Raw genomic sequence first — 23,747 nt, forward strand, 5'->3', positions numbered from 1 at the left:
ATTGATGGGGAGAAAATAAGGGAGGGGGTGACATTGTTCTGGAACTATTCATGTTTATTATTTTATAATAATAAAAAATTGATGTTCTCTGTCTTTTCCTGCCTTTCTTCTCTCACAGCATTGCTTTGTCTCAGTATTCAGATATCTTCTTTCTACATTATCTTTTTTTTATTGTGAAAATACTGTACAGAGGGGTTACAATTACATGGGCAAGGTAATGAGTACATTTCTTATCAAGCATTGTTGCCTTCTCCTTTGTTTCCCCTTCCCATCCCTTCCCATCTACCAACCCCACTGTCCCTCCCCATCCCCCCATCCCGCACCAAAGTTGTAAAGTTCATTTTTCGACATAATGTCTTGTACATCTCATTATTGCAATGGGTCCACCTGTATCCCTATAAACAATTTGTTTGTTCAATTCCCCTCCACAAATTATGCCAACATCAAATACAGTGAAAACAGGGGTTATACCATGGGGGAGGGACATACAAAGCAACAAAGAAATATCGTATAAATATGTTTGAAACAATAGCAAGAAAGAAAAAAACATTTGAGTCCTTATTCTTGGGGTTCCTTTCGCTCTACATTATCTTTATTTGTTTTGAGTCTCAAGTTTTCTCACATATGACCAGGAAAAATGAGGGTTCTTTTCTTTTTTTTTTTTTTTTGCCAGTCTTTGGGATGTGCTTGAGCTTTTGTGCTCAAGGCTTGTGCTCTATTTCCAGCTTTTTTGTAGTTAATTGGAGATAAGAGTCTCATGGACTTTCCAGCCTGGGCTTACTTCAAACCTCAATCCTCAGATCTCAGCCTTCTTAGTAATTAGGGTTACAGGCATAACTTGGACCCAGCGCAGAATGAGATTTTTGATATGTCCTCATGTTGTTTGCATACTTTCTTATATTTTGCCATAATAAGATATTTAGTTCATCCAGTATTTCCTTGCCCTGGCTATTTTGCTGTAGAGTCCAGGTTAATTAGGTGAGAATGTTATTTAGAAGCAAAAGTCTAGCCACTAGGTGCCTAGATAGTGCATATAATGATTACCAATGCCAGCCAAGAAGTCTGAAGGAATCAACCCATAGCTAGTATTGCCATCTGATTGTAGAAAGAATCAACTTTTAAAACACTAGGAAAGTAATTTAGAACAATAAACCAATTTCATATTTAAATGTATGGCAAGAAGTTATTGAGCTGGGCACGAATGTAATTCCATCATTATTTGTATGAAAATCTGAGAGGGGGGACTGGGAAGGTGGCTCAGTGGTAGAACGCTTGCCTTGCATACATGAGGCCCTGGGTTCGATTCCTCAGCACCACATAAGCAAAAATAAAAAAAGCCAGAAGTGGCGCTATGGCTCAAGTTGTAGAGTGCTAGCCTTGAGCTGAAGAGCTGAGGGACAGCGCCCAGGCCAGAGTTTAGGCCCCATGACCGGACCCCCCCCCAAAAAAAAAAGAAAATCTGAGAGGGTCCTAATTTTATATTTTTATTATTGTTACATAGTGGCAGTATGGCATATTTTTTATGTACAGATCACTTATGTTTCAAGTGTGTCACAGTTTGATAAAGTTCAGTTACTTAAAATTAGAGGTGTTTTAGCTCTATGAAGGGGTAGAATTGATTTATTACATATTATTTAATTTAGCAGATATGTCAGACAATGATTATAGAATATGATATAATATCTGCTGTAAGCAATTCAAAGTCTGGTTGGGAAAATGGACATATAGACAAATACAAAGATTGTGCAAAGGACTATATATATGTGTGTGCATACACATCATTGTACTCAATTGTCATATCCTAATGTGGAAACTCTTAAACCACAGCTGCATATATTCACATAGGCCTTTTCTTAGACATAGGATAGGGTAAAGAGAACATTTAAAGTGTTTTTATGCTTCCCTCCCATGAATTATATCCCAAAATGCTTATTTGTGGTTCATTCCTCCCCACCACATAGATCTCCAAATTGTATATAGTACCAACTACAAAAAAGATCATGTCACACTTGGATTGTTTCTTTTGTATGTTTTCTACTTTTAAAGTTATTAACTCTATGTCATCTACATTTAATTATAAATACTGATTGTGTGGATACAACATGGTAATAATTTCAGCACTTGGTTCTAGTATCATTTTCTTCCAAATACATTTTCTAGTTCTGTGACGAAAGTCAGGTAATTAATTTATATTTTATAAGATCAAATTAATGCATTTAAACCCATCTGTTTTATATTGGTTCCACACCTATGACAAGATGATATCAACCATTCACTTATAAAAGAGAAACACATGGTCAACTTTGAAGCACACATTCTGTTTGTTGCCCATTATCCATGTCAAAATTCCAATTACTGAAACTCTGAGAACAGTTGCTTATAAAACCAGTATTCATACTCAAAAGGCCTTTTAAATGAAAACCATACTGAGATGCAGTAGACCAAATCTGTATAACATAAACCTTTCAGGATCAATATAGCTACAAAATGCATCCACAATTTGTGAAGGCAGTTTTAGCAAAACAGTATTGTTAAAAATAACTAAAGTGAAACATCTGGCCAATCTGACAGACATGTATTGGGACAGAGATGTGGACCTCTATGCACGTTAGTATTCTGTAGAAGTAGTGAACTAATATACTTCTATGTATTGTTTTTATAATTTTCTTTCTTTAAGGTGCATAAAATCCTATTTAAAAAATTTATTTTCAAAGTGATGTACAGAGGGGGTTATGGTTACATAAATAGGGTAATGATTACATTTCTTGTCTAACTTGTTACCCCTTCTAATATATATGAAGCATATACCAACTGAAATGATGGACTTATCAAAAATTAAAATCCTAATTATAAAAGCACCATTTTAGTTGGAATAAAAGTCATGACAATTTTAGATCATATTTGAGAGTGCAATTTAGAGTCTGTCACTCTCTACTAAGATCAATATATTCTAATGACACTTTCATTATTAGAGAATAAGAAGACAGATATGAGAAGCCTAGAGATGCCTTTCAGTGTTAGAAAGGTAGATTGTGTGGTTGGCATTGCTCATAAAGATTGGGAGGCTGGTCTTATTAAATCCTAACTTTGTCATATGCTAGTTTATTGAACAGTATTCTTAACATGTCTCCACCTGGGTTTCTTGAACTGTGAAATGTATAAGATAGGCTTCATAGAGTTTCTGCGTAATTTGAGGGGAGTTAAAATATATGAAAAGGGCCAGGAATGTGGCTTAATGGTAGAGTTCTTACCTAGCATGCATGAAGCCCTAGATTCGATTCCTCAGTACCACATAAACAGAAAAGGCTGGAAGTGGTACTGTGGCTCAAGTGGTAGAGTGCTAGCCTTGAGCAAAAGAAGCTCAGGGATGGTGACTCAGCTTTGAGTTCAAGCCCCAGGACTGGCAAAAAAAAAAAAAATACATGAAAAAATGCTGAGCATGTTACTAGCACTGGACAAACGAATTGAGGCGGGTTGTAAAAATTAATCATACATTAATCAGACATTCTCTTTATAGGTACGTTTTCCCCATCTTTCTTGTCCTTCTACTTAATATGTTTTTCCTCTCAGTTTTCTAATCTAGCTATCTTAACTTTTTACTGTTATATGTTTCCATAGTATTCTCTCACACCATCTCTCTTTCTGTCTTTTTTTTTTGGGGTGCTGTTGTGGGGCCTGAACTCTGGGCCTGGGCGCTGTCCCTCAGCTCTTCATCTCAAGGCTAGCGCTCTACCACTTGAGCCACAGCACCACTTCCAGCTTTTTTCTTTTTGCTTATGTGGTGCTGAGGAATCAAACCCAGGGCCTCGTGCATGCAAGGCAAGCGCTCTACCACTGAGCCACCTTCCCAGCCCTCTCTTTCTGTCTTTTGCTCCGTTTTCTCCCAGTTTACCCCATATTTTCATTATCTTCAGAAATTTTCCCTCCTCCATTTCCTGTTCTTTGATCTGACAGGCCCAGTGGCCATGCCTCTTCTTTCATTCATAGGCGTCTATCTCTGTCTTGGAACTTCTATCCTGAGATTTTTGAATGTCTTTCAGAAGGTCCCAGAACCTCTGAAATTGTACATAAAAGTTTATTCATATGCTTATTTTAAGGAAGAGATTCCTAAAAGTTCCTTATACTATTTTAGAAAATTTCAAAAGGAGGTTAAGAACATTGCTTCAGCTGGGTGTTGGTGGCTCATGCCTTAATCCTAGCTACTTGGAAGTCTGAGATCTGGAGGAGCCTGGCAGATCCTGGCATTTGTGAGACTTTTTCTTTGTGACCTGATGACTGGGGGTGTGATGGCACACACTTCTCATTCTTACTATGTTGGGAAACCTAAAATAAGCAGATTGAGGTTCAGGCCCTGCCTAAAAAATATCCGGTGTGAAAAAGCTTAGTGATAGAGTACCTGCCTAGCAAGGAAGTGTCAGGCCCTGAGTTCAAACCCTTGTACTGCAAAAGAACAAAACAAAACAAAAATCCCCAAAGAACCATCACTTCACAATTACTCTTTACTCTTGTATAATTTGTTTTCCTCTTTACTATTTGCCTCATTGAAATAAGAGAGTTTCTTTATCCAAAAAAAAGGTGTTTCATGCATTCTTTAGTTAGAGTGTATGTGGGATTTACAATAAATATTATAAAGGAGCTTCATCCCCAGGTAATGTGATATATGTGCCTTAATATCTTCATGTAAAAACTGTTCAGTTTTAAAGAGCTAGGAATGCATATTCCTTAAAGGTTAACCTTCTCAATTTCAAATATTCATATTAAATGGCCAGCTCAATTAAAAACAAGGTAAATATGTCTCAGTTTAATTTTGTTTTTCCCTTTTCTATTTCTCTGAGAAAAACCTAAGCCAACTTGGAACCAAAGCTTTCAATATTTTAGAAGCTAATTGTCCAGTGAGGGGGAAAATGTTTTGGAATTAGTTATAAATTCACTAGGATAAAAACCCAGATTGACAGTATTTTGGGTTTCTTTTTAGTCTTTGAAGGCATGCATGCCAACTATAACAAAATAGTCATGTAAACTTCTAGTATATATTTTTTCTATGGTCAAAGAACCAAAGTTGTTTTTCTAACAAAAATCATCATTCACATGAATCATTGTGTCAGCCTGAAAAATTTAGCTTTCCTTCAGAAAACAGAGATAACCAAGTAAGACATTTTTCATACATCTTATCATTTGTAAGAGGGCAGAGGGAGAAACCATTCCTTTGAAAACAGTGCTGCTTTCATCTTTGCACAGATAATTCTGACCTCAGAAAGAAATCTGCCTTTTCAAAGGCCTTGACTATACTACGTAGTAATCAAACCAAATGAACAAACACCATGCATTTCTTCTCCCCCTTTAAGCCACTGGGGATCAACACTGGGTTAATATATAGAGCATACATGATATAATAGCACATATGTATTTAACAAAAATGAACTTGAGTGCTGGCATGTTTTGGGTTATGTTGCACAATAGTGAATACAGCATTGAAGATCTTGGCCTTTAAGAAAATCACATATCTATGTATGGATACTGTATACATTCCTGTGCAAGTAGTAAATAATAAGTTCAGTGAAGGAATAAATAGTCTAAGGAGAACAAATTTTGCTTTAGAATGCCACTTACAAGTTGTTACTTGTGGAAAAAAATACAAACCCTTATTTAGTCTGTTAATTCATTTCTTGTGTTTTAATAGTGAAATTGATGAGAGATAATGGTTTTTGGTTGATCAGAAAGGAAGTAACTCTTGTAAACCAAATGTTTATAGACCTTAAAACATAAAATTTATGCTGGAAACAAAAGGCCATGTAGCAATCTATGCAAAAGATGGAGAATGATTTTTCTAAGCCCCAGCCATTTTTTTAAAATGTGTTCTGGGGAAGTGGGGCAGTTCTGTCTGAGTCATCTTATACTTGTCTGGGTGAGTTAGGGGTTCCTCAGGAGTACAGCTGGGGTTGCTGTGAAAAGAGAAGTCTATCTCTCGCCCTGACCATTTGTAGAAAGGAATGCTGGGAACACTTCAGTTCTAAGACTGGTTAGAAATGATAGATTTTAAGCAATCAATATTTGAAAGTCCTCAACATCATGTTCTTAAATTGACCTAAATGGAAAAACATTATTTTTCATTAGAAAAAAATATAGAAATAAACAAATGGAACCATTTAGAAAGCAGTGTGTTTTAATCAATAATGAGCCCTAACCTTTGCAGTGCTAGCACATGGAAATCATTATTCTATACCAGAGGATAGACTATGTCACGTACTTTTTGAGTCAAAGACCAAGTCTTCATTATGTCAGGTCATTCTAAATTTTACAATTAATCTTATGTTGATGCTAAGTGCTTTTTATTCTTAACATCTGAAGAGAAGACCGTCTTAGTTTTGTAGCATAATATGCCTGTTCTTTATTTCTGAATATTTTTTTTCTCACTAGCTCTTGAAGATATTTTGACTGATTCTAATTTTGTGTAATCTAAAGAACCGGTGATTTATAAGCTATAAGGGTATACGATTTGAATGCTTCCTCCTTCGTGTGGCTGGAATTTTTCTCCAGTTATAGCTGAGGCATGATCATCATTCTCCACTTTCAAAAAAGACTGCAGCTGCTTGCAGGAGGAGAGTGAAACTAGAACATTTAATATTTTTGAAAATACATCCTGGGGGAAAAAGTGTTTTGTATTTTTTTGTCCAAAAAGATACTAAATTATTTAGTTTGGCAGCCCCAGGGTATAAAAATTTGGAGTCTTATCTCTGTCATTTATTATTCATCAAGTTCAAGTGGAAAAATTGGAAACTTCAGTTTCTTATGTAGTTCTCTACTAGACTCATCTAAACTGTTGGCTACAAAGGCCTATATGTTACTGTGCTTGCTCAGTTACATTCCACATTTAGTGAATCAGTGTTTAATTTTCAAAATTCTCAGCAAATAGAGCTGCAGCCAAAAATTCCTCTGTTGAGATTCCTTCCGGCCCCAAAGAAACTAATAGTTCCCGGCTGTGTTGCTGTCATTCATTGCTAATCCAGGTATGGCTGCAAACTGTTTTTAATTTTCTTTTTCTGAACTTAAAGGCAGGACTTGCCCTTTTCCCATGAGAACTCAGTGATAATGTGCAACTGGAGGTAGTTTCCCTTTTCCACATAGACACAATTAGGCTTTGTTTTAGGGCTAGTTTAGATGTGAGCCTGATGATAGACAGAATACAGAGAAACACAGGCACATAGTAGGGTATTAAGGAGAAATAAGAATATGTTAGAAATCTGCTCCTAAACTTTGGAGGTTTATGTCATGGAATGCAGCTGTTTCCTACCATAAACTAGACATTGATACCACTTGTCTTTTTGGTATAGAATGTCAAATTAAATGGGAAATACCTTTTTATGATTATTATAATTCCTGATGGTATTAGAGTTTGAACTCAGGGTTTAGTTTACTTGCTTGCTTTACAGTACTACCACATGAGCCATACCTCCAGCTCTGCTTTTTTGTGGATTATTTTTGAGATGGAGTCTTGAGAACTTTTCTGCTTGGCCTGGCTTTGAACTTTGATCTTTGAGATTTAAGTCTCCTGAGTAGTTGGGATTATAGATGTGAATCACTAGAGCCCAACATATTTTTAATGCTTATTACAATTCCTATCATTAATGAAAAGCTTCTAGAAACATATAAAATATTGTCATCAGTTACTCTGTTCAGATCAGATCTGAATGGATTCACTTTACTTTTTTTTTGTTTATTCAGATATCTTTTTGAGACAGGGTCTTTGTTGCCTGGGCTGGTCTTCAACTTCCATCTTCTTGCCTTTGTCTCCTGTTAAGGAGGTTGACTGTGCTGAGTAGAGAGGTCATGGTCATTTGAGCAGTGACTTGAGGAAAAAGATAGTGAGCTATGGGGATTGGCAAGGAAAGTATTCAGTCATGAGAATGACTGGTATGAAGACCTGGAGAAGGAAGAGACAAGTCTGGAAAAGCAAGAAGATTGTTGAGGTTGGAGTAGGGTAGGAGATAAGGTCAAAGGCAAGCATGAATGTTTAGTAACGATCATGTTGGGCCTTTATGCCTATTGTAAAAACTTGGCTTCTACTGATAATAAATTGGAGTAAAAACCTCTAATCTAGATTTTAACAGGATCAAATTAGTGTCTGAATATTGATTTGTGGTATTCTCTACCCACTTCGTATGGCTGAGATACAGAAGACTACCAGGTTTATCATTTTTCTGCATTCTCACCCCCGCCCCCCAGACTAGCTAACAGAAGAGGATCTGTGTGCAGTGCTTTGGGGGCATCCACTGGAAAAGCTAGTTGGCTGTCTAACCCTGTGATGAGGTCTACTACTCAATGACTTCTATGAATAGCCATAGTTCATCATTTTATTGTCATACTTTTAACTTTTAAGCACACAGAGAAAAGTCTATAACACAGAAGAAAACAAAGTGTGTGTGAGGAGGGAATTTGAAAGGAAAAGAAATAATGTAGGAACAAAAGACATTTCAGAAAGCTATAATTAAAATCCTCAGAGAAGAGAGAGGATGCCTTTTTTTTGTTGTTGGTCATGAGGCTTGAACTCTGGGTCTGGACCCTGTCCCTGCACTCTTCAGCTCAAGGTTAGTGCTCTACCACTTGAGCCACAAGGGCTACTTCCGGTTTTCTAGTGTTTTATTGGAGATAAGAGTCTCATGGACTTTCCTGCCCAGGCTGGCTTTGAACTGCGATCCTCAGATCTTAGCCTCCTAAGTAGCTAGGATTACAGGTGTGAGCCACTGGTGCCCAGCTCCTAGGATGCCATTTTTATAGAACAATAACAGTTGATGCTCTGGAAGATATAATTCTTTGTTTATTTAAAATATTAATTCAGTAGAAGGATTGGGAGATTTAAAATAAAGACTTTTTAAATTTTTTATTTTATTTTTATTGTGAAAATACCATACAGAAGGATTACAATTATATGGACAAGGTAATGAGTACATTTCTTATCAAGCATTGTTACCTCCTCCTTTGTTTCCCCTTCCCATCCCTTCCTCTCTCCCCCCTCCCCCCCCTCCCCCACTCCTCCTCTCCATTCCCCCTCCCTCCCCCCACCAAAATTGTAAAGTTTATTTTTCGACATAACAACTTGTACATCTCATTGTTGCAATGGGTCCACCTGTATCCCTATATAAACAATTTGTTTTTTTTCCCTTCCCCTCCACAAATTATACCAACATCAAATAGATTGAGAGAAGATCTTCACTAGCTATACAACAGACAAGAGTCTCATATCTAAAATATACCTGGAATTCAAAAAATTAAATCCCCCAACAACAAATTCTCAAAGAAACAACTGCCCAATAAATAAGTGGGCTAAAGACTTAAAGAGAAACTTCTCTGAAGAGGAAAGAAGGATGGCCAATAGACATATGAAGAAATGCTCAACCTCCCTAGCCATAAAAGAAATGCAAATCAAAACAATATTGAGATACTACCTCACCCCCAGTTAGAATGGCTATAATCAAGAAACCTCATAACAACAGATGCTGGAGGGGATGTGGACAGAAGGGAACCTTACTGCATTGTTGGTGGAAGTGTAAACTTGTTCAACCACTTTGGAAAGTAGTATGGAGGTTCCTCAAAAGACTTCACATAGAACTCCCCTATGACCCAGCAATCCCACTTTTGGGCATTTACCCAAACAATCACAAACAAGACCATACTAAAGCTACCAGCACAACTATGTTTATTGCAGCATTATTTACTATAGCTAAGATATGGAACCAACCCAGATGCCCCTCAGTAGATGAATGGATCTAGAAAATGTGGTGAATATATACAATGGAATTCTATGCTTCCATTAGAAAGAATGACATTGCCCCATTTGTTAGGAAATGGAAAGACTTGGAAAAAATTATATTAAGTGAAGTAAGCCAGGCCCCCCCAAAAAAGACTTTTCTAAAGAGTATATTAAAAAGACAAGCAGATTGAAACTAGATTGGAGCTAGAGAAAAGGTTCAATTAAAGGACAACTGCACTGTTTAACATTTGATTAATAGGAAGAGTTTCAGGAACAATTTGGAATGAATTAATGTGCTACCAGTCACTTGTATAATCTAACCTTAAAATTCTGTGACATGGGGGAATATATTGGTTTTATTATACCATAGATTCTCATATTGTAGAGAAGATGAAAAGTAAGCAAATTTTAAAAACAAGACAGCTAATTAGAAAGAAATAGCATCAATTTTTGGATGACTCAGTGGGAATAGTATTTTGGTGGTTACAATAGTGTAAACCACAAATAGTGATTAAATCAACTGTGATGCAAATATATTGAGAAAGGAGGAGAAGGAAGCAGGCTGTAACTCAGATCACCGGAAGTCAGTATTAAATTTCAAAAGCATTAATAGGCAGGCTATCTAGAAATAGCTGAAAGTGATTGCTAGAGTGAGATGGGGTAGGGGTTCACTCTCCTCCTTTTATTATATGCCCTGTGGAGATAGTTTTAAGTTATATTGATGTGTTATTTTTGATAAAAACAAAAATACAAGAAAATTAATACTTCTGTGTTACATACTTCTCTACCCTAAGGCCAGGTGTCATCAGAATTTGGCCACCACTCTCAAGGGAACCTTTTCTCTGGGATAGTTCTCCTTTTTGGCTGCTCCTGTTGCTTAAAGGCACCTCGTTTGAATTATGATTTGAATATGAAATATCCTCCACAAGTTCATGTATTGAATGCCTTGGGTCTCTAGCATGATGGCAGGATTTTTTTTTTTTAATGTTAGGATATGGGCCTAGTTGGAGCAAGAAACAGGTCTTTAATCCCTTCCTCACTCCCTGCTTCTTGTTCTCTATCAGGTGAACACCCTCCTCTTCTTCTACATGTTTCTGCTGCTATAATGTTCTACCCAAGCACTTGTGGCCAAGGAACCATGGACTGAATCTTGTGAAACGGTGAGCCAAAGCAAATCTTTCCTCTTTTAGTTGTTCTTTCAGCTATTTTGGGCATTGTTACAGGAAAGTAACAAATAGAAAAAATTGGTACCAGAGAAGTAGAGTCATTGATGGGACTAAACCTGAGTACATGTGTCTTAAGCCTTTGGGAAGCAGGCAAGAGAAAGCTTGAATATCTATAAGTGTTGCTTAATGGGTGATTCTGATTGGAGTTTAGAAGACAAGAGCTAAAGTAATTAATTTGCTGGAGGGAATCTCAAGATACTATAGCATTCAGATTGTGGCTTGGTTACTGTTGGCTGCTTAAGTCAGGTTTACAGTGAGATTCAGGAACAAAAACAAGAGAACATTTATAGTATAGGCAGTTGGGCCAGAAAAGGAATTTGCTTAAAGTAGGATACAGGCTGTGGTTGTTTAGTTGTTGTTGGTGGTGGTAATTGTTGTGTGGCTTGATCTCAGGGCCTGGGTGCTGTCTCTGAGCTCTTTTGCTCAAGACCAGTGCTCTACCACGTTGAGCTGCTGCTCCACTTCTGGTTTTTGAGTGATTAATTGGAGATAAAAGTCTATGGGGACTTTTCTGCCTGGGCTAGCTTCATACCTTGTTCTTCAGATTTCAGCCTCCTGAGTAGCAAGGATTACAGGTGTGAGCCACCCATGCCAGGCAAGAGGGTATTGTTCTTAAAGAACTTCATGCCATTAAAAAATACATGGTATTCATAAACTGCTTTGTTAAATGGCAACTCCTTTGTGCAACTACTTAAAGATAATAAAAATATATTTTAAAAATAAATATTTGGCAGCAAGATGATAGGAAAGATGTTTTGAGGGCATCTCAGCAATTGATGTGATTCTACCCATTGCAGGATTGATGCTGTAAGTTTTAGTTCAGCAGCCCAGACACGCAGAGGCTGCCACAACTGTGGTCCAATTGGAGGATAGCTACTACTCAATGTGGTGGTAGACCTTGTTGTTGTCTACACAATTCTGGTTTGTAGGTCTATAGAGTAAAAGAACTGTGGGGTCATAGAAGCTTCCACTCAGATTTCAAAGAAAGATCTGGGAGGCCAAGCAATGTGTGGTAGGGCCAGAATCTTTACAGGCAGCCCCCGAGAGTGTGTGCATGAAGCTGTGAGGGTCTAGGCTCAGTTGTATTAGTGATCTCAGGATAAAGAAGATGCTAGAATATGAAAAGTTTGCCAAGAAAAGTCAGAGGCAATGAGCAGAACCAGCCCAAGAGAAAGGCCAAGTGGGCTTCCATCAGCAAGGCCACAGAGATAAGGCTATTCCTAAGCCTTTCAGAACCCTCATCATGAAGCCTCATGTCTGGGATGCCAAACTTAGGGCTATAGGATTTAATGTTAGCCCTTGTGGGTTTCAGTCTTATTTTGGTTACACTTTCCCTTTTCGTTCCCCTATTCTTTCCTCTTAAACTGGGTATGTTTACTCTGTACCATTATATCTTGAGAGTATGTAACTTGTTTTGAATTTTACAGAGGGTTACATCCAAGAGTTTTCATGTCAGAAGTTATTTTGGATTTGGACTTTTCGGATAATTTTGCAGCTATTAATCATTTGGGGAATTCTGAAAGGAACCTTTGGTGATAGGGTATAGAACTTTATTTTTTGAACATAAACTATTCCTATAGATTAATTATTGGAAACTTGGACTCTAGCTGATGGCACTATTTTGGGAAGTTCTTGAAAACTTTAAGATGTGAGTCTAGTTGCAGGAAGTAGGTCACAGGAATACACCTTTGAAAGTTTTATTTTGCTCCTTGCTTCTAGTCCTTTATTGGTTGTCTACTTAAACATTTGGGACCAAGGGACCATGGACTGAATTCTCAGATCAGGAACCGAGTGGAAATCCTATCTGTCTGTCTGTCTGTCTACCAACCTACTCTGTCTGTCTGTCTATGTTTTTATCTAAATTAAACTTATACTGACTATTCCAATTCCAATTTAGCATTCTAGCCTTCATTCTAAGTTCTCTGTATATGTTGGTACTGGGGCTTGAACTTAGGGCATGGGCACTGACTCTTAGTTTTTTCACTCAATTCTGGCATTCTACCAGTTGAGCCACAGCTCCGCTTCCTAGATTCTCTGTATTTGTGTTCCCATCTCTTAACAGTGTACTGGTCTCTACAGTATTGTTTTGGCAAGCTTTGACATTAACTGATAAATGTGTGCTTTAGGCACTTGAACAGATGAGTGAATAATTAGGGTCCTAAATATGTATTTTTAGTTACTGATAAATGCTTGGCATGAAATAGATGATGAATTAAATTTGAATCAACAAATAATTCTCATTTTTTACTTTTGTACAATATAAAACCTGACTTTCTATGAATATCTTTGCATTTTATTCTTTAAGCTTGAATCTGGCAAATTATTTAATTAATATAAACAGTCTAGTCTTTTTCCCCTCAGTAAGAAAAAATGATGAATAAAAATAAAATTGTCTTCTAAGAAAAATAGTTTGTTTTTACTTTAAAAAAACTTGGATATGGGCAGCACTATTGAAAAGAATTCAGCATTTCTAGTTACAAAAATTGTAGCTTAAAGAGTTTGTCTAGCACATTTCTCACATTTGTCAGCTCTAGTGATGTGAAATATGTTCTGCATCTGAATTCTCTTCCTAGGCCTCCTGCTGCCAGACAAAAAGAATTTCCACTTCACTGCTGCTTATTATTAAGCTGCTATAAACAAGAATGCTTGAAGGGAACTGAGGAACCAAGGCCTAGAAATTTCTGATAGCCTTCACACTCATTCCCAAATGACATTATTAACTCAGTGAGTAATCAGGGAAAAGCAGTAGGGTTTCAGTCACCTATTCCCTCAAAGGTTATAGATTTACAATTTAGGACAGCCATTAATGGTCATACCTCCTGAAGTAATTTTTTTCTTAAACCTTTGGGGAAATGTGGTCTATTTTTCTCACTTCTAATGTAATTAAAACCAATAACCCCCATGCTCATAAATGCTTTATTTCTAGAAATGTGCTTAAAAATAACTATGCTTTCTTTGTTTGCAAAGGATAGCATTTGCATTGTAACTTCTAGTACTGAATTATAATTATTATAATTTTCTCATACAACCAGAAAAGTAGGGAGGGAAGATTTGTATTTGGTAAGGCTTGTCCACAACATTGACTGGGAATTAATTATTTTTTGTTTTAAGGCATTTTTTCCCCCTCCACTTTACCTTCTTTATCCCAGTAAGGAAATGTGTCTTTCAGCCTTTCCTCCCTATACAAATAAAAAAGAATGTATATGTATAAAAAAAAAAAGAAAAGATCAAATCCTTTATAGCGTGCAATTGTAAAAGCTTTTCCTGTTTAAACCAAAACTAAAATAGCAACTTATACACTCTTATTTTTCTACATTAAATTAGAAATCAAAGTTTGATATATTCATATTTTAAAGGGTAGACATTTGAAGCTAAAAATCAAAAAATATTGCTTAAAATATTTTTTCTGAGCAAAGTATTGTCATATTGTAAGTTTCCTCTCCCTGTTTTGTACTATTTCTATTATTATTAATTGTTTGAACATTAGCCTCTTATTGAATTTTACACCCACACATGCATATATATACATGCTCGTGCACATACACACACACACATGCACATACACACAGTTCCAAAATGCCTTTTTACTTTCAGGTAGTTTTATTTTCTCCTTAAACGTTCAGTTAGTTATCCCCTGTTGGGTTTTATGACAGTGTAGTATCTTCTTAGGGGGGAGCACAGGCACCTCAGGAACACAGTCCAGGTGAAGATTAGTGAAAGTTACTAAGTGAAAGTGATCTCTAGTCATTTAGGGGGACACTGAGGGTCAGGGTTGACCTCAGTGCCTGTACTTTTCCCTTTTGATAAAAAGGATGAATGCAGGAGGCTAAACAGAGGGGACAGACACTCCTTATCCACGTGTCCTTTGGGCCCCAGCAAATACCATTTCTCTCCCTCACTCCCTTGATCCTGGCCCTCCCCTCTGCTGAGGCTGTTTTTGTTTACAGTTCATTTTATTTGTTATTGTAGAATTGATATACAGAGGGTTATGGTTATATGAATCAGATAATGAGTAATGAGTACAATTCTTTTTGACCATGTCTCTTTGTCTGTCACTCTCTTCCAGTTCTTTCCTCTCATATCCATCTACAAGATATCCAGTTTATTTTCCACATAGTGTCTAGTGAATCAGGTTATGGCCATTTATTACTTACTATATACTTACTAAATTTTTTAAGAAATTTTATAATTTTCAAGCTATGTATTAGTTGAAACTTAAGCCACATGTATTAGAAGTTTTTTTTTTAAAGACACTGCTTCAGTGAATTACCATGATAGTTGTTGTTAATACATTTGTCATATATAAATAGGCAATGGTGATGTTGTTATGGAAGTAAACAGTTTGATTTCTTGAGTTTTAAAGAGTTCTTTTCTATTGTTAGTTCTGTTTGTTAGTAAATCCTTTGTATAAGCTAAACAAAGGCTCTTCTAGTAAACTTCCCCTCTATGGACTATTATGAAGTGTGCATGTGTTGAACAATATGTTGTCATTGACTTCAGTGCAAAGGGACTTTGGAAATGATCGACTTCAAGCAATTCATTATTTAGAAGAGGAAGTGGACCTCTAAGCAGTTAAGTCACTTATCAATGTCACATCAATAGTTAGTGACAAAGCTAGAAATGGAGCCTGAGTTTTATGGTTCTCTTTCCAGTATATCCTTGTTGTAAATAATTGACTTCTAACTGCCATGTGATGTAAAAAGTCAGGATTTTGGTGCAGCTTTATCTAGGCAATGATACATGTTAAAATACTGGGTAATTGGACAGCCTTACATATCAAATATAAGTTAGCCTTTGTGATTATTGTGCTCAGGCCATGTGCCTGTTATAGAGAGACAGTAAGTGGAGAATTCTAAGGAAAAGGGGAGTTTGGGGGAGCAAGAGTTTGAGCAAACTATCAGGAAGGATAACAATCTATCAAGAGCACAGAGAATGGTTTGGTGGGAAAATAAATTATGGTTTATTCTTACTGTGTAACATTCTCACCTATACTAAGAGCACTGAGCTAGCTCTATAACTACTGATTTAAAGGCATATAGCCATGACAGAAGTGAACAATCACTTTGCAGAGTAATGTGTATTATTCTTTGAAAAATATAATCATATATATGCAGACGTAGGTATGACTATGTATATCTTTGTAGATGCTATGACTGTATCTCTTTGAATGAGCCACTCCTGAGCCTTCAATAACTTCAAATAAGTGTAAATGCTCTAGTAATTTTCCAGCTTCAGGGATGCCTCTGGTTTTAAGGGATTGTTTGTTTTAAATCACAGTTACTAATAAAAGGAAATTATTTTTGGATGTAAATATTTACTAGGAGCATGTTAATCATAGGTTTCATATGGCACTAACAAAGCTATTCTTCATATAAAAGTTAAAACTAGGCAATTTAAAAGCTGTGAACAATCCCAATAGCAATTTGAGTGTTTGAGAAAACAAAATAGTACCTTTTTTTGGTTAAGGGATATGTGTACTAATTAGCACCTCCTGTTTTAGCCTGTTACTTTTTTTTTCATTTGCAGTAGCACCAAATTCATATTTCTAGTTGGTAATCAAGTCCTCAATCCAAGCACTGCTTTTCAACAAAGGAATTCTTTCACTCTGCAGCATAACGTTTGCAGAAACCATGATGAGTATCTGATTTAAAAGCTTACGATAATTTTAAGAATAGTTGATTGAGGCTACAAAAGAACAAAATAAATTATACTTAATGAAATAGTTGTAATGAATATTAGAGGGATTTTATTTTCTTCTTAATCTTTTCCAGTTTTTTAAATGAGGCCATTACCCTTCATGAAGAATTCTCTCTATCCCTTTTACTTAGCACTAGTATAAAACACTGCAAGTGAAAATTAGATGAATAGCAGATCAAAGGAAACCCTTACTTTAGTTTCCTGCTTTTGTGGTGCTGAGAAGCCGAGGAGAGAGAAATTTTTGAGAGAATTCTGGGCTTGTAATGTCGGTAGACACTTAGTTTGGTGGGGCTTTATATTTATAGAGGGTTTTAAATTTAGATTTTCAAATGTTATCCCTAATTAAGATGGTTTCTTTTCTATTCTTTCTTTCTTTCCTCTTTTTTCCTGCGTTCGTTCATTCGTTCCTTCCTTCTTTTCCTAATTGCTTAATTTCTTTTTTAAAGATATTAGCTACAAAATAAGTGAGGAACTAGTGGCTCACCCTGTAATCCTAGTTACTCAAGAGGATGAGATCTGAGGATCATAGTTCAAATCCAGTCTAGGCAGCTTCTTTTTTTAAAGATTTAAAAAAAATTGTTTTTGTATCATTGATGTACAGAGGGGTTATAGTTACATGAATCAGGTACAATCAGTACAATTTCTTTTTGAACCATTTTTCCCCTTTCATCGCTCTCTCCCAATCTTGCCCTCCTGTCTCCACCCATAAGATAGCCAGTTCGTTTTCTACATAGTGTCTGGTGAGTATCACTGTTTGTTAGAGATTCTTTTTTTTTGTTCATTGTGGAGCTTGAACTCTGGGCCTGGGCGCTGTCCCTGCGCTCTTCAGCTCAAGGTGAGCGCTCTACCGCTTGAGTCACAGCTCTACTTCCAGTTTTCTAGTGGTTTCTTGGAGATGAGAGTCTCACGGACTTTCCTGCCGGGGCTGGCTTTGAGATCCTCAGATCTCAGCCTCCTGAGTAGCTAGGATTACAGGCGTGAGCCACCAGCACCCGGCTTGTTAGAGATTCTTATCTCCCACTAACCAGCAAAAAGCCAGAAGTAGAGCTGTGGCTCATGAGGTAGAATGCCAGCTTTGAACAAAAAAGCTAAGAGCCTTGTATTCAAGTCCTAGAACTAACACATACACACAACCCACACACCTATACAATATACCTTGAACTATTTAATTTTTCTCCTTCAGTTTTCTTAGGGTCTCTGTGTAGCCCAGGCTATTTTTGAAGTATCTGTGAAACCCAAGGCTAACCTGGAACTCATGATCCTAATTTCCTCTCTTTCCTCCCTCCTCCTCCCACCCCTAATTACTTCTGCTCCTGAGTGCTATAGGCCTTTTAAAATTTTTGTAATTTTTTTGGTTCAGTCTTGGGGATTAAGCCTAAGGCCTTGTGTATACTGGGCAAGTACTCTTACCACTGAGCTATATCCCCAGTTGTATAAATTATTTTAATTCTGTTCATTCTCTCTTCCCCTGTCCCCCATATACTGAGATCGTATGGAGTGACTGGTGCCTTTTTTGACCTTTGAAACAGGCAAAGAAAATTTTAAGTAGAAATAGCATCAGAAAACATTTGTTAGATACCTGTTATAAATTAAAAGACTTCTTGATTCTTGGTATTACATTTTTAGGTTTGTATATCACTTGAAAGTTTTCCCAGAAGAAAAAAATACAGCCAGGAAAATTTTGGAAAGGAGAGTTAAGAGATGTCTGAGTTATCAGATAAAAATATGGGGTGTTAACAGTATCTACCTCTTAGCTTGTCATGAAGATTAAAAGTTATTATTTATTAAAATTTTTAGTGTCTGGCACAGAATAAACATTTAGTATAGTTGTAACTGCTGTTCTTACTTCCCTGGTATGGACATTCATAAACACTGTGTGTGGAAAGGTCTGGCAGTTGTGTATCATGGTGGGGTAAGAAGAGAGTGATTCAGTTCCTAGAGTATAAATTGTATTTTTAATACATAGATCAAAACAAAGCTTGAACCACACCACTTTTGTGAACAGTTGTTCATTTTCTACATACATAGTCTCTTCCTAGCAGTTCTTCTTCTCAGTAAAATACGTAGGAATAATCTCTACCTATATACAAGAGACTTAGGTCAAACGGTTCACTGCCAGCTTGTTATCCTAAGTACTTGGAAGACTGAGAACTAGCAAGTATTTGTGCTTCTTGAGATCTTCTGGGTCTGCCTTCCTAAACCACCTAGAAGGCTGAGATTGTGAGGATTCTGATTTCAGGACATCCTAAACAGAAATGTCTGCAAGACTCCTATCTTTCTGTAGGGAAGCTGGATACCAGGGCATACTTGTAATCCCAGGGATGATCATGGGATTTTTAGGGAAACCTAAAAAGTAGTCAGATTGTATCCCAGACACTTCTTATCCCCATACAGGAAGTGAAAATCTATCCTAAAAATAGTCAATGATCAATGTGGCTAAAGACATGGCTCAGCAGTATCATGCCAGCCTAGTAAGCTGGCTTACTGCCCCCCACCCCAACAGAAAGTGGAAAAAAATAATGAATTTGTCTCAAAAACAGCATTGAGCTAAAAACAAGCTGCAGAATGATAGATAGGATCTGAATAGTATTCATATAGAGTTGGAAAACATGCAAAATGGTACATGCATTGTTAATGGCTATGCATATACTAATAATATAAGAGATGCAAGGGAATGAAAACCTCAGATTTGAGATAGCAATTACCTTTTTGGAAGGAGGAAAAAAATAGCATCTCAGAATGTTCTACAATTCTATTTAATATTTTTATTAGAAAAACTTTTATTAAGCTGGAGTAAAGTATACAGATCTTCATATTTGTCTCTTTCTTTTCCTCCTTTCTCCTCCCTTCCCCTCTCCTCTCCTTCCTCCCTTCCTTCCTCTTTCCTCCCCTCTCCGTGTGTGTGTGTGTGTGTGTGTGTGTGTGTTACTCAAGGGTAGTGCTCTTGAGCCACAGCTCTACATCAGGATGTGGTGTGTGTGGTGTTGGGAGGAGGGGGTCAATGGGAGACCTGGGCTGGCTTCAGACTGTGATTCTCAGGTCTCAGCCTCCTGAGTAACTAGGATTATGACAGTGCCTGGCTTGTCTCTTCTTATGTTTGAAGAATTATAAATAGATTAAGATAGATATGTGAAACTGGTACTAATGGTTCATGCCTGTGGTCCTAGCTACTCAGGAGGCTGAGATTGGGGAATTGAGTTGAGGCCAACCTAGGTAGAAAGTTTGTAAGACCCCATCTCAACCAATAGCTATGAGGTATCAACTAACTTAAACAGCCTGTTGATGATTGTGATTTGAAATTAACTTTGTTATAATTAAGTTAATTGGAATTCATTATTACTTTTCATAAATTGTCCATGTTTTTTGGTCATTGTTTTTTTGTTATTCATTTCTAATCAGCAGTATTTGGTTTGATACTTAGTTTGTCTCCAGGGAGTTTTGTGACTTCTCTCTTGCTCCTGGGCATTTGGCTGCAGAAAGAGGCCAGGAAGGGTGATTGAAGGGTCTTCTGGGAGTAGCTGTGCTTGAGGAGTAACTTTAAGGTGCTTAAGGAGTAACTTTAAGGTGAAACATGTTCTGTTTTCTGCTCAAGTGCTAGGATCATCTGCCACACTCTATAGATACAGCACTTTATAAACCTACAGTGTTAAGACAACCCGGTGTAGCTATTTTAGGAACTAGAGTAACGTTGTTACTTTTCATCTTCTTTTCCACATAAAATACTTTGTGGTGCTTGAATACTGTTAAGCATCTCTGGTACCTGTATCACATTTGAGTATGTCTAGCTTTGGCTGTTTGAAAGGGTAGCGTTCTGTGGTGTGGTGAGATGGTAACGATAAGATGAATGAATCTGGTTTGTTTAGAGTGGCCTCAGTGTGATGGAATAAAGGATTGGTAAAGTGATTTTAGAAATTATATGAGTAGTATTTGTATGTTATAGAATTTTTAATTTGAATAAATGTAATTGTACATCTATCTTCGTAGATTATTAAGAATATTTTAAACAACAACAAAAAAATAGAAACATTATACTTGCTGTTTCTTACCATGGCTCTGAACCCTTAGGCTTAAGTAATCTTTCTGCCTCATTTTAAGTAGCTGCAACTACAGGTGTGCATTATCATGCCCAGCAAAAATCATTTTTTAAAAGATGTAAAATGTATACACAGGGCTGGGAAGGTGGCTCAGTAGTAGAGAGATTGCCTTGCATGCATGAGGCCCTGGGTTCGATCCTTCAGTACCACATAAGCAGGAAAAGCTGGAAGTGGTGCTGTGGCTCCAGTGGTAGAGTGCTAGCCTTGAGCTGAAGAGCTGAGGGACAGTGACCAGGCTGAGTTCAGGCCCCATGACCGGCAAAAAAAAAAAAATGTATACACAGAAGAATATGAAAAATAAGTTAATAATACTGTAGTTTTATCAAGAAATGACAAGATTAATTCATAAACATGAATTTGTTGAGAACATAGATTGTTAAGAAAAGACTATTTTTTTTTTCCTGATTGAGGCTTGAGCTCAGGGCCTGGGTGTTGTCCCAAGCTCTTTTGATTAAGGATAGTGGTCTACCACTTTGAACTATAGCACCTCCTCTGGTTTTCTTGTTGCTAACGGGTAATAAGAGTCTCATGGACTTTCCTGCCCCAACTGGCTTCATACTGTGATTCTCAGATCTCAGCCGCCTGAGTAGCTGGGATTACAGGTGTGAGCTACCAGTGCCCAGCTTAAGACCAAATTCTTAATAGACAAAAGATACACAAAGAGGACATACATATTACTAGTACATTTAAAAGACATACATATTTTTTCCTGCTGGTTGTGGTAACATATACCAGTAATTCCAGTACTATAGAGGCTGAGGCAAGAGAATCTTGAATTCAAGGTCAGCTGTAGCTATCTGTCCCACAGCCTGTCTCAAAAAAAAAGAAAGAAAAAGAAAAAGAAAAGAATTTTACATCCCTAGCAATCAAAGAAGTGTAAGTTTAAGATGCTATTGATAAGATTAACAGACAATGTTTTAACACCATATTGCTGAAGAAGCATTGCAATGGACATCTATTTTCTTTGGAAGATAGATGAGAACAACATTCAATGTTATAATGTGTAGGAGACATAGGAAAGATAATAATATGCAAAAAGATGCATAAATTATTACCATCCAGGTCCTTGATGACTGAAGTACTTTCTTCTAACAAGAAAAAATCAGATGCAATCCAAAAGTTCAATCTTGGGTTAGCTATTTTGAATAAATGATGAGTATCTGTATGATGCAGTGTTATACAGCTATTAGAGCTTATATTATAAAATTTAACTGGTGAGAGTGATTGTCATGATACTAAGTAGGGGAAAAACAGGATGCCTAATCTCAGTAATATCTTGGAAAGAGAAGCACATGGCATATGAAAAGACAGGAAATATGAATGCCAGATGGTATGAGGGCTCTGGGCTTTAGGATCATGATAATTGTTCATTCAGGGTTTCTGATTGCCTGTGTGGTCCAGTTTCTCTTAAGTGTACATGAACTTTTGTAATCAGAAAGTAAGTGAGTATTATTTACTTACAGTCTTGTCTATAATGACCTTTCAATGCTAGGGAATGTGGTCTGTCTAGGCCTTTGTAGCAGGTTCTTTTTTGTATGAGGAGGCTGTTTAACAAGAGAGAACTTTGTTGTTTGTTTTTGTTTCTGTTTTATGAGAGAGGGCAACATTTTCCTTTTTAATTGAATTACATGAGAATAAAGTGTGGCTTTCTTCTATGGAGAGAGAAGACTGCATTTAACTTCTTTTTGATAGTCATCTTAAAATACAAAGTCTGGCTGGGTACTGGTGGATCATACCTGTAATCCTAGCTATTCAGGAGGTTGAGATCTGAGGATCGTGGTTCAAAACCAGCCTAGATAGGGAAGTCTGTGAAACCCTTATCTCCAATTAAAAAGCAAAAAGCCAGAGTGGCGCTGTCACACAAGTGGTAGAGCACAGCCTTGACCACAATAGCTCAGGAACAGCTGTCAGGCCCTGAGTGCAGTCCCTAAGATCAGCAATAACCAACCAACTAGCCAAACAGTGTATGAAAGAGTTTTAGAAAATGTTCTCTATATAGGAAAATAAGTATTGCCTTTTTTGACTTTGAAAAAGTTTCAGGCTGCTATTTATCACTAAGGCAGAATTTGTCATTATTCTCTAGAGTTGTTAATGAAGTATCACTTTAGTTGCTGATCTTAAAGAATACTTCAAACAAATATTTATTTTTTCCCATTTTTGCCACAGTTCCCTTTATAATGACAAGTAATAGCCATGCTTGCAGCTTCCTAGTGTATTTATTGGCAAAAGCCTACTGGTATTAGACATACTTTGTGATTATAAGTTAGCAACTTATTTTCAATTGTTATGATTTATTGAAAATTTTTATACACTATTTACATCTTTAGTTTTGACTTAAAGGAAATGGTACCATATTAATCTTTAACTGTAGATTTGAAGAAGAGATAGAATATATTCCTACTTTTAAATCAGTAGAAGAGTACAAATTATTAAATAAAGATCTCAGTGTACAAATTATTAAATACTTCATGTGTGTTTGTATATCCATCATGTACACATAAATGAAGAATATTGAATTACATAAAAACATTTACACAAGCATTTGACAAATTAGACCAACAAAAGGGAAGTTTTGAGGCAGAGCATGTTATGGACTTTAAAAATTGGTATTTTCAAAAATAACATGTTTGTTTTTTTCCTGTAGGGTTAGAATTTTGACAAATCATGAAAAAAAAAACACTCCCTGAACATACAATGCAATATCTGATTCTTATCTGAGATGGACAGAGAGACTGTAGGTTTTCTTTTCTTTTTTCTTTTTTTCATTACATCTGTTTACCATATTGTATTTAGATTGTTAGGCAATCCAAAATAAAATAGTTATATATCACAGAGAGTAATCCTCTTATGCTTCAGTAATTTTGTCTCATCTTTAAAGATTTATCCTCTCAATTTGATTCCTGGCAGGCGTGAGAATTTTGCTTTAGTGAGTTATTCTGGTCATCTCCACTACAAAGGAATGGTTTCACATTCTATTTTAGT

General features: G+C 36.6%; 1 protein-coding gene across 1 annotated transcript in view; it reads left to right on the forward strand.

Moving 5' to 3' along the window:
* The first annotated feature begins 6,964 nt into the window (after positions 1 to 6,964).
* Positions 6,965 to 23,747, forward strand: part of Disp1 (dispatched homolog 1 (Drosophila)) — a 122,436-nt gene continuing 105,653 nt past the window's right edge. The window contains exons 1-2 of the mRNA XM_013014972.1: positions 6,965 to 7,007; positions 10,813 to 10,908. The gene's annotated coding sequence lies outside the window, so the exon portion shown is untranslated. The remainder of the gene's footprint in view (positions 7,008 to 10,812; positions 10,909 to 23,747) is intronic.

Source organism: Dipodomys ordii, unplaced genomic scaffold, assembly GCF_000151885.1.
Source record: "Dipodomys ordii isolate 6190 unplaced genomic scaffold, Dord_2.0 Scaffold26, whole genome shotgun sequence".
NCBI classification, from domain to species: Eukaryota; Metazoa; Chordata; class Mammalia; order Rodentia; family Heteromyidae; genus Dipodomys; species Dipodomys ordii.